The sequence below is a fragment of the Camponotus floridanus genome, unplaced genomic scaffold (genome assembly GCF_003227725.1).
Source record: "Camponotus floridanus strain SB8 unplaced genomic scaffold, Cflo_v7.5 scaffold84, whole genome shotgun sequence".
In the NCBI taxonomy this organism is placed as follows: domain Eukaryota; kingdom Metazoa; phylum Arthropoda; class Insecta; order Hymenoptera; family Formicidae; genus Camponotus; species Camponotus floridanus.
This window is the reverse complement of record NW_020229854.1, coordinates 443,692-454,820: the sequence shown is the minus strand read 5'-3', so window position 1 is coordinate 454,820 and position 11,129 is coordinate 443,692.

Sequence of the window (11,129 nt, the reverse complement as noted above, 5' to 3'; positions counted from 1 at the left end):
AAACTGACAGTGACGTAGAAAGATGAAACGCGTGAGCAAACCCCACTTTCTTCTGCTTTTCTGCACATACACACACACATACACATACACATATACACGCATCTATTAAATTCACAAATATTAATAAAAAATTTCTTCATAATATATTCATAATTTTCTTCATAATTTTCTTCATAATATTTTTTTCATAATAACCGTTTATTTATTAAAGAATATTCGCTGTGAAGTGAGATTTTATTGTAAAAAGGCTGCAGTTTCATACAATTTCCTGGACTTTGCACAATTTTAAGTTTCATATTCGAGTTCAGTGGGTTCCCAAGTATAAAGATAAACCGATTTTTTACGTTTCCGTTATAAGCAAATTTTAACTCTAGGCATCGTTCTTTCTATTATTGTAGGATTTTATATAGATTTAAAACTTTCTATACGAAGTGAGGTCCATCCTACATCACTCCTAGGTCAATGCGAAACGAGGTCTATTATTGTACGGTTCTACATGGGTTTGTAACTTTCCACGCGAAACAAAATCCATTTCACCTTTCGGACATAATTTTGGTTAGGTTAGGTTAGGTTAGGTTATATCTTCCGGTGATAGAGCCCCTCCGTAAGTGAGGAATCCATTGTATTCATACATGTACTTTTCACGTGAAATGAGGTTTATTCCACACTTAAATGAGTAATATAATCAATATGCATGATATCCAATAAAAGTATATAATTTATAAATCTGTTTTGTTAATAACGTTTGAATAAACAACGCAAGATAAAATCTTTTGAATATCACTCAGGGTTATTACCTTGACAACATAATTTAAGATTAAATTCATTCTTTTTCCTTTTTTTCTAGATTTTTACTAATTTAAGTAATATTTTTATTTATTACTTTTAAACAATTGAAAACCTAGACATGCGACCTTTACAATTGACCTTTATATGATCTTTCGAAGCTATGTGTAAAATTTCACTGCAATTGGAAGTGTCCTTTTCGGGAGGGGTGAGGGGAGATCACCCGATAATATATTTTTATATATAAGATTTTCTAAAAAGGTCTGTCAAAAATTAAAAGAGATATTCCTCACACCTGAAGAATGAAAAAATGATATATGGACATAGGTGCGGAAATGCTTATTTCAGGAGTTATGTTGAAAATACTATTAGCTGCATTACGTGCACAAGGAAAAATTTAGGATTAATTATTGTAGACGACAATCGTTTAATTAAACTTATTTGCATTTGGTTTTAATGTGATCTTGAGTATGTTACAATAAATGTTGAAAATGTTCACCATTTTTCTGAATACCTGGCGTATAGCGGATTGTCTCGCAATCTGCAATGATTCAATCATGAAGATCTTGAATATCACGCACTGGTGGCATTTTTGAACGTGTCCGTGAATCGATGCGTCGACGTGTCACTGCTTGTATTCAGGAAAATGGTGAACATTTTCAACATTTATTATAACATACTTAAGGCCAAATGTAAAAAAGCCTAATTAAATGATTTTCAACATAACTTCTGAAATAAGCATTTCTACACCTATATCCCATATAACATTTCTTCATCCTTCAGGTGTGAGGAATATCTCCTTAAATTTTTGACATATCTTTTTAGAACACCCTATATTTATATATAAATTTGATTTAATTATAATAATATATTTTTAATAAATAATTTAAATGTTATGAAATAAATATAATCTATCAAGTTGTATATAGTAAAAAATACAAAATAAATGTAAAATAAAAAACTTAAATATTATTTATGAACGATAAAAAAGTTATATCACACAAGTTTAACTCTTATATATTTAATATTAATATACTTTGTTGCATTTTTCATAGCATGTTTTAAAAATGATGTAATATGCAATGTGTGGTATATTAATAATATATATAATTTCTATCTATTACCAAAGATGTAATTCAATATATAATTATTTATTATAGTAAGAACAAAGCTAAGAAATTGTTACTATGAATAAATTTGATTTGTTAACAACTTACAATTTCTGTCAAATCATTTGCCGGCCAAGCCGTAATATAAAGTCTCTCACATCCACATAACACCAAGCACATAAATTGTGCCGTTACAGTTAGAGGTTGCTTCTAAACAGATTATAGATAAATGTATAAATTATTTACATTTATTTACAATTATATTTTAAAAATTATTCATTTTATATTTTAAAATTATTCATTTTGCATATGTATTTGTCTAGTGCAAAATGTTTAATGCATTTATAAAACAACATATATATATATATATATATTATATTAACATAGAATATAATAAGATGAAGATAAAGAAAGATTAGATAAAGTGAATCTTACGTTTCTTATAGTACTTTATATCTACACTATACGAAATAGAGAAATAAGCATTTATAATATTTGTATCTTTATAATTAGCAGTATATTTTTTATTGAAAGGCGTACAGGCAATGCATAAATATTCACATAAAATGAGAAAGAGAAAGCAAAAAAATGATATATATATACATATATATATATATATATATATATATATTGTGACCGTTATTTTATTAATTAGGGCTGATAATGAGATCTGGCCGGTGTTACTGGCCCACTGGCCTTCGGCGCGATTTCTAATCAAATTTATCTCCAAAAGTTTTTGGGCGCCAGGTGCGGTAATCCGCACCACTTCAAAAAAGTAATTCGATATCTCAATATAATAAGTGCGGAAAATGCTACTCAATTAATCGTGACGGACACTCGACTAGCCCCGTTTCGGAAATGGTAGAGGGGGCAGTCCGTTTTAATAATTAACAAGGAAAGATCGAGAATACAAGGTGGCTGCAAATAAGACAGAATATTAGAGTAAATATAAGGAATATATTTAACAAATAGATAAAGTTTAACACGAGACAGATTCACGTAGATATTGCAAGATGTTTTACAATCAATTATGGCAATTTTTACCGGCAGCGACGGGCCGGCATTTGAGCGCGTTCACCGCGGTATCACGTGTCACGGGATAGAAAAAGCAGCGTAAAGAAAGTCTTGGAATTTTGCGCTAAACGAGACGTCACAGGGCCTCAGCAGCTACAAATTCCGCTGGAATTATTAATAATGAATACCGCGATGATGCTTCTAATAATGACATCCGTCTGTTGTAAGCCAAAAAGTATTAAATAATGACGATAGATAAATTCACCAAACGCGAGATCAATATAAAATCGATTATTAACGTGAGTCGATCAGACAAATACAGAATTACGGCAATAACGGAAGAATTGAGCGACTAAGCAATTACACAAGATAAACGATCGAACATGAGCGCGAACAATTAACGGTAATAAAATATCAAAAACGCGAACAATAAGATATAATAAAGAATTGAACGATTCACGTCGCAGAGATACGCGAATCGATGCCGCAACGCATCTGCCGGCTATCAAAGATCGCGATCGTCTTTGTGTGTGAGTTCGTCGTATCACAAGTTTACTTTACAGAGAATTTCACAAGCAACAATAATCGCAAGAAGAAAAGACAAGGAATTTGACTGTCGGCGCTTAACCGGGAGAGAGAGGGCACTTAATATTATCGTACATAGCTCGAACAAACTATGTCGGCCGGCCGTCGCATTCTACTATGCACTTATCGAGGCTCGAATTAATCTCGAGTAAAGAATTTTTCAACGGCAGCAATTCGGCACGGACTCTGTTCGGGCTAATTCTATCTGATACACAAACGATAAAACGGCCTGAGGAGGTCGATGCTCGTCTCACCGATAACTCCTTGAGGTCCTTGACTCTTTCGGCATTCACACATAGAAAATCGATAATTCTGGGTCTTGTACTCTACGCTGGTCCGCCGAACAGTGACGAGCGGAAGGCCCGTCGGAATCATGCCGGCAAATTAATTCGTAACTAGGCCACTTGTGGCGCTTCCGCAACCCTCAGGATCGTCGCTGATTTTAATTATTCCTGCGGCCTTCAGGGCCGTATTTGCGCCTGTCGCCATCCTGTTGCTTCGTCCTAATTTTCTCGGCTTTTTGATCACAGCCTGGTGTGAGAAATTTTCCGGAAGCCGCTCGCCATTACTTTTATAGATGTCCTGTGGCGCTTAATCCGGCCGAGCTGGCTCCGTTTCGGGATTCCGATGTTCGCTCCTATTTATTGGTCGACCTTCTCCGTGATTATTCCTCGTACCTGCTGATCATAAGGAAATGTACAGGAGCGGCAGTGGTATTTTCAAATAGGTTTTTCCGATTTACAAAAGTAGAGAGAGGTACTTAGCTCGGCATTCTCCTTATAATCGGCGTCTCCGCTCGTCCCGCACTTCTTCTAGTCTGGTCTTCTGCGCCGGGTTGAGTCACCGGATGAGATCCCGTCAACGTCCTCCATCACGTCCGCTTAACTCTACCTTCTTATAATTAACTCTACCTAAGGGGAGGCGAGCCTACCCTCACTTCCAATATTCGCTCTCTCTCCCTAAATCAGGGGAGAACGAGGGCCCAAAAATACTACCGGTCAGATCTCGCGATCCTTGTAACGGACCGCCAAGCGTCACGTCACAATATATATATATATATATATATATATATATATATATATATAGATATTGTGACGTGGCCGTCCCGTCGCGTCTATCCGCCCCGGCAATCTTGACGGGGCGCGAGCCGAGTGGCCGCGCCAAAGGTTGAGAGAGAGAGAGAGAGCTACCGAATTCCCCGGAGAGACGAGCGAATGAGTATAATTGCGTGTAGTATTAATTCTTTTTGTTTTCTTCCATCCTTTATTTTGTATCGAGTCGGCTTGAGGCGCCTCACCATCGAGCACCGAAGAACAGGGGAGAACATCATCGCCTCCCCGCGACCGCTAAGAACGACAGCCAAGGGAAACTCATAAGAGCGGAGGATCCTGTCCCGGAAAGCCCGGCATCATAGTTCCGGACCGGGGAGAGCCGCATAGCCTCCCCTCGACAGCCGGGAACGACAGCCGCTGCGACAGCCATCCTCCTGGAGAGGATGCGTGCGGGAAGGACCTCACCCGGGCCATATAAGGACCCGCAGCGACGTTCAAGTTTGGCGCTATTGCGCGCGGGGCGCGAAAATGCCTCGCGTGGCGCGCGAGGCGCCAGGACCTCGCGCGTGTCGGCCGCTAATTGGCCGGGGGTCCGCGCATCCCCCTGCGCGGCCAACGACCCCGCTATCGACCCTGGATCGCGAGATCCAGGGCTCACTTGGTCGCAGCCGCTCGACTCGTATAGGCGAAGACGCATATTGTGTACTGTATTGTCGTGTGAGCTCGAGAACGAGACGAAACTTGGAGGACGAGGCCGAGGATCATCCCCACAGCAGGAGGAGCTCCGTCGGTGAGGTTGCCCACGTAATTTTGGTACTCCGCGAGCGTGATCGTGTCCGCTCGCCGGCCGTTCTGTCGCCGTCGCCATTACGGCTTATCGCGACCGCTCGAGCCTTCTGCCGAGTCGGTCGATTTTGTGTATTTCGGGCGACTGGAGACAAGCGACCGAGGAAGCGCGGACACTGGCGACGGAAGTGCGTATCGTAGGGTAATTCTCGTCTCTCTCCGGGTATCAGGGTGCGTAATACGCGTAGCATCCGACCAGCGGGTATCGACCGCGTGCGTCGTAAATCGCGAGAAATGCGTAGTTCGTACGGGCTATCGTCTGGTTGTCGAAGCCGCGTCTCGCACCTCTGAAATATGTCTCAGAGCGAGTCTGTGGAAGTAATTATTCGTGATTAATGAGTCTTCGTGTATTTTAATCGTTCGTGAATCTGGCGCGAACTTGAGTATTATTGTCGCGTCTATTGTGTGCGTGTGAGTTATTCGTCTCGCAAGAAGGAACGTAATTCCTCGAAATTGTCGCGGTGTGCGGGTATCGCACGATTCTAAGTATTGAGGCCTGAGGTCAGGAAATTCCTGGCGAATAGCACGGCTATCGAAGGAGGCGCGGTGCGGGACTGTCGCCCGGCCTTCCTTATTTCCTTGATAAGAGAAAACAATTAATTCTCACGCTGTCGAAGGTATCGGGGGTGTGACACGACATTGCCGCATCGCCCCGATTGCCAGAAATATTTGAGTTGCGAGCGTCGCCGAAAAAGGCGGAAAAATCTCCGACCGCCGCCGGCTATCGAACTTCGCCGGTATCGTCCGCCCATCGTATGCGGGATCTCTCCTCGCGGAATTCATATCTTGTCGCTTATTGCGTAGCTGACCGGCTACCTTATTTCTGGGTTGTCGACTCCGAGCACGCTCGGAGGAAATTGCGAAATACGCAGCTAATTAGTAGGATCTCCGCGAGGCTGTCGAAGCTGCGAATTATAGGCTGGTATTATCTCTCTCTCTCGTATGGTAAGCCAGTTATTGAGAATTCGAATTACCAAATTCAGTTATATCAAGTATTGTTCTCAGGAGCTTCGATTTTAGGAAGCCGCCGTAACAGACGTTCTTTGTTAGACCGAATTAGAATATCGCGCGTTTTTCGAGCGTTTCGAGAATCATTGTCCGTTCACGTCTAGTACGTGATTTCTGTTGGCATTCGGTAGCGATTTTTGCTTCTTTTTGTTAATCACTTTTCTGATTATTTACGTTCTTAATAAACCTGTTATTTTCTTATTTATTAAATCACGCGTTCTTTATTTGACTGGCGACCGTCCGTAATTTCTGTGTTCGTCTTTGTCAGTTAATTTAGTAAGCTCGCTCAATCAATTCACTTTTTCTTGCAAACCCCGCCCCTCTACCGTTAGGCGAGCTAGCCAGCCCGTGGCGAAGCGGGCTGTCGTATTCTTTCGCGTTTTTCGAAGAATTCGTGAAACTGGTACGTGAGAGACCGTACCTGGCGCCCAGTTCTGAGGTAACGAGACGGCCTTCGCTCCGCCGCGGCTCGCGCGCGGACAACCTCCATCCCTGCCCCGCCGATCGCGAGTACATAAAACCCTTGTGTTTTTGACGGCGCTTCCGCTCCCCCGCGAGAATCAAAATTTAGAATTGGAAGAAGCGTCGCAAAAATTTAGCGCCCAACGTGGGGCCACGTTTCAAAGAAAATATCGCGCATACGCTACGTAATTTTGTTTGTTAACATAGGTCAGGTCGCGAAAGTTTGGCGTAGAGCCACGTTGCAAAATTCGACATAGAGCAACGTCGCAAAATTTGGCGTAGGTTTCGTAGCAAAAATAAATCCCATATTACGACGGAGATTATTTTGCGAAATTTCAAGTTTGAGAAAAACAAGGACTTCGCGTTAAGTAAGAAAAAGTTCGGGGAGCTTGTGCGAGCTAAAATTATTTATTGAGTTCGTTCAAAGTCATTTTTTCTTTTCGATCGTGTATTCGTTTCGTGCGTGATTATTATTTTCGTTAGTCGTATATCCGTTTCTTGTTTGAGTAGACTTTCGTTGGAAATTTCTTTTGCCAACTTTCGCATATTTGTTGTCAGTTCTGGGATGTTCGAACAATAACGGCTTTGTTTCGTGTTTTCGAGCTGTCGACGGTTATCATAGTGTTGTCGAGGCCACATCTGGCCGAATTCGAACATATTTATTTTGTTCAAGTTTTTCTGTCGGGATCGTATGAGTCAAGTCGATCCAGAGGACGACTGGATTTTCGTATTAAATCGCGAACAATTATTCAAAGAATTAAAGCAGCAGAAACTTCCAACGGAAGGAAGTTATTCGATTCAGACCGCGCGTTTGCTGCGTCGCGTACGTGAAGAGCGAAAATTTGAAACAATTGAAATGTCGGACGAGGAACTTTTGGAGGTCCCTGTAGACGCGACGGCTAGACCGGATAGCCCTATGGACCAAACGAGATTTCGCGCACCCTCAGGCTCTCGCGATACTCCTCGCTCTGAAGGTCGAGATTTTTCGCGCGACCATTATGGAAATTCCGCAATGACTGCGTATAACGTCATGCGGAAGTGGAACCTGAAGTTCTCGGGTACGAAAGGGGAGGACGCGGAGGCGTTTTTGCTGCGCATTGAGGAAGGTCGCGAGTTAGTTCCTGTATCGGATGAGGATATTTTGCGTTGCTTGCCCTTTTTTCTGACGGGCATGGCTCTCTATTGGTTCCGCAGTAGGCGTAATAGGCTGTCGAACTGGGCTGTCTTTAAAGACGCGTGGAGAACGCGCTTTGGCGACCCAGATTTTCAGTACGCTCTGCGCGAAGAAATAATGAGAAGGACTCAGGGTGAACATGAGCCTGTTACCGATTATTTTACGTGTCTGAGAACCATGCTAGATAGATTATCGCCGCCGTGGACGGAATCGGAGCAAGTCAGCTGCGCGTTTAGGAACTTATTACCGCGACTCCAACAATCTCTTCGTCGCGATGAGGTGCGAGAGTTAGATGCCTTGGAAAATTTAGCGACTCGCGTCGAAGCCAGTCATTCGCTATCGCAACGATATCGGGCTCCTCCGACTCCGGAGAAATCGTTGTTCCCCGATCTCGCTTATCACACGCCGCGTAATACAAAGTCGGCGACCCGAGGCCGCGAGACCCTGGCCGCGTTAAGCACTTCGGAGGAAGGGACGGAGGCCAAATCAAGGTCACGACGGAATAAGAATCGTACAGCTCAAGCCGCGACCGGGACGGAGGCCGCGACGAGTAGTTCGTCGTCGTCAGGGGCGACAGCCGTAGAGTCGACAGCCACGCGTAATTCCACGATCAAATGCTGGAATTGTGAGGGTGTCGGACACATCTCGCGAAATTGTAAAGCCGCTCCGCGGAAACACTGCTATCGTTGCGGTCGAGCGGAGGTAACTTTACGTACGTGTCCGGACTATTCGGGAAAAGAATAAAGGAGTCGAATAATGGGGGGGACCCGACTCCTGAACAACCCCAACCCCCTGTTCGTGTCGTTAATTGTCAGGAATTCTCGTTTAGTGCTTTTGGTTGTCGTGACATTCCGTCTATGTTATTTGTTCAAATTAACTTATTAGGTAAAGAAATTGGCGCCTTAGTGGATTGTGGTTCGACTCGTACATTTTTGGGCTCTAGCGTAATCGAATTAGTAAAGAAATCGAATGTGAATTTTCGAAAGTCAGATGGCCGACGAGTCGTTACGGCAACCGGCCAGACGACACGGGTTAGGGGGGAGGTGGATCTTCCTTTTTCGTTGAATAATAGAACTCATAATGTGAGAGCGTATGCGTTGCCGTCATTAGCTATTCCGTGTATAGTAGGGCTAGATTTTTTAAGTTTATTTAGCATGACGGTCAATTTTTCGCGACAAGAATGGTACTTCGAAAATGAGCCAGCCAAGGTGTATCGCTTTCAGAATCAGCCGTTAGATCCCGTTTTTCATTTGAATGTTATTGAGAATACTGCCACTCGTAATTTAAGTAGCTCTTTCGTGTCGATAGGTGAGAGCGTAGCGGAAACGAAATTAGACGATGATAGGCCGGAAAATGGGCTGTCTGTCGCGAAAGCGACGCGTAACCGCAAGGCCAAGAAAATTCGGCTGTCGAAATCGGATCCGCTTATTTGTTGTGGTTTAAACGAATTATCGTCGCGCGAAGATCAGATATTGGCGAAGTTTCTAAAGAAACATATAACAGGCGATCCAGATAAACCGGGAGCGACGAATTTAACGGAACATAGGATCGATGTAGCCGGACATCGTCCAATTAAACAGCGATATTATCCCGTTTCGCCGAAAATCCAAGAAGCTATCTACGCGGAGGTAGATAAAATGTTAGCGGCAAAAATAATAGAACCGTCGAAGAGCGAATGGTCTAGTCCGATAGTTATGATCAAAAAGCCGAATGGTAGCTATAGATTCTGTCTGGATTTTCGAAAATTAAATAGCGTTTCGAAAAAGGATGCGTATCCGTTACCATACATGAACGCCATCCTGGATAAATTGCGATCAGCCAGTTATATTTCGACGATCGACTTAAGTCAGGCGTATTTCCAGATTCCGCTGGAAAGAGATAGTCGCGAGTTAACGGCATTCACGGTACCGGGGAAAGGATTATTTCATTTCACCCGCATGCCGTACGGGCTCACCGGTGCCCCCGCGACGTTTCAGCGATTGCTCGATCGACTCATAGGTCCCGAGATGGAACCTCACGCTTTCGCTTATTTAGACGACATCGTGGTCGTAACGCGTACTTTTGACGAACATTTAATTTGGCTAAAACGTGTATTAGATCGGATTAAAGAGGCAGGTCTAACAATAAACCCAGAAAAGAGCAAATTCTGTAGATCTCAAGTTAAATATCTCGGGTTTCTAATTCAACAGGAAGGGCTTAAGGTAGACCCTGACAAAACCGCGCCGATAGTCGAGTATCCGCCGCCGAAAAATATAAAGCAGTTAAGACGGTTTATTGGAATGGCGTCTTGGTATCGTCGGTTTATACCACAATGTGCAACTCAGTTAGAACCGCTAACTCGTCTCCTCCGAAAGAATTTCTCTTGGGAGTGGGGGGATGAACAAAGAAATGCATTCGAAGCAATTAAATCGCGCATTACGTCACCGCCTACGCTGTCGTGTCCGAATTTCGGACTACCGTTCACCTTGCAGACGGATGCGAGCTCGGTTGGTCTAGGAGCGGTCTTAACGCAGGAATCGGACGGCGTAGAACATGTCATCGCGTTCGCGAGTAGGGCGCTGTCGGAGGCCGAAAAGAGATACTCCACGACAGAACAGGAGTGTTTGGCTGTCGTTTGGTCCATCAAAAAGTTCAGACCGTACCTCGAAGGGTATAATTTTAAAGTTATCACGGACCATAGTAGCTTGAGATGGCTTCACAATTTAAAGAATCCGACTGGCCGTTTAGCGCGATGGGCCTTGGAGCTCTTAGAGTACGATTATAAGATCGAACACCGGAAGGGAGCGTTGCACCATGTTCCCGACGCGTTGTCGCGCATGTACGAGGATACCGCGGAATTATGCGCTGTAGCGATTACCGGAGACGCTTGGTACGACGCGCGCGTTCGAAACGTGGAAAACGAGCCGCGTAAAAATCAGGGCTGGAAAATTAATAACGACCAGCTGTATTTCCGAAAACCGAGCGCCGTCGTTTCCCAGGTTGTCGACGATCTCGAGCAATGGAAATTAGTCCTGCCGAGAGAAGCGCGCGCGAACGTTATCAGAGAGGCTCACGACACTCCACAAGCCGGTCATCTCGGAGTGGAGAAAACTT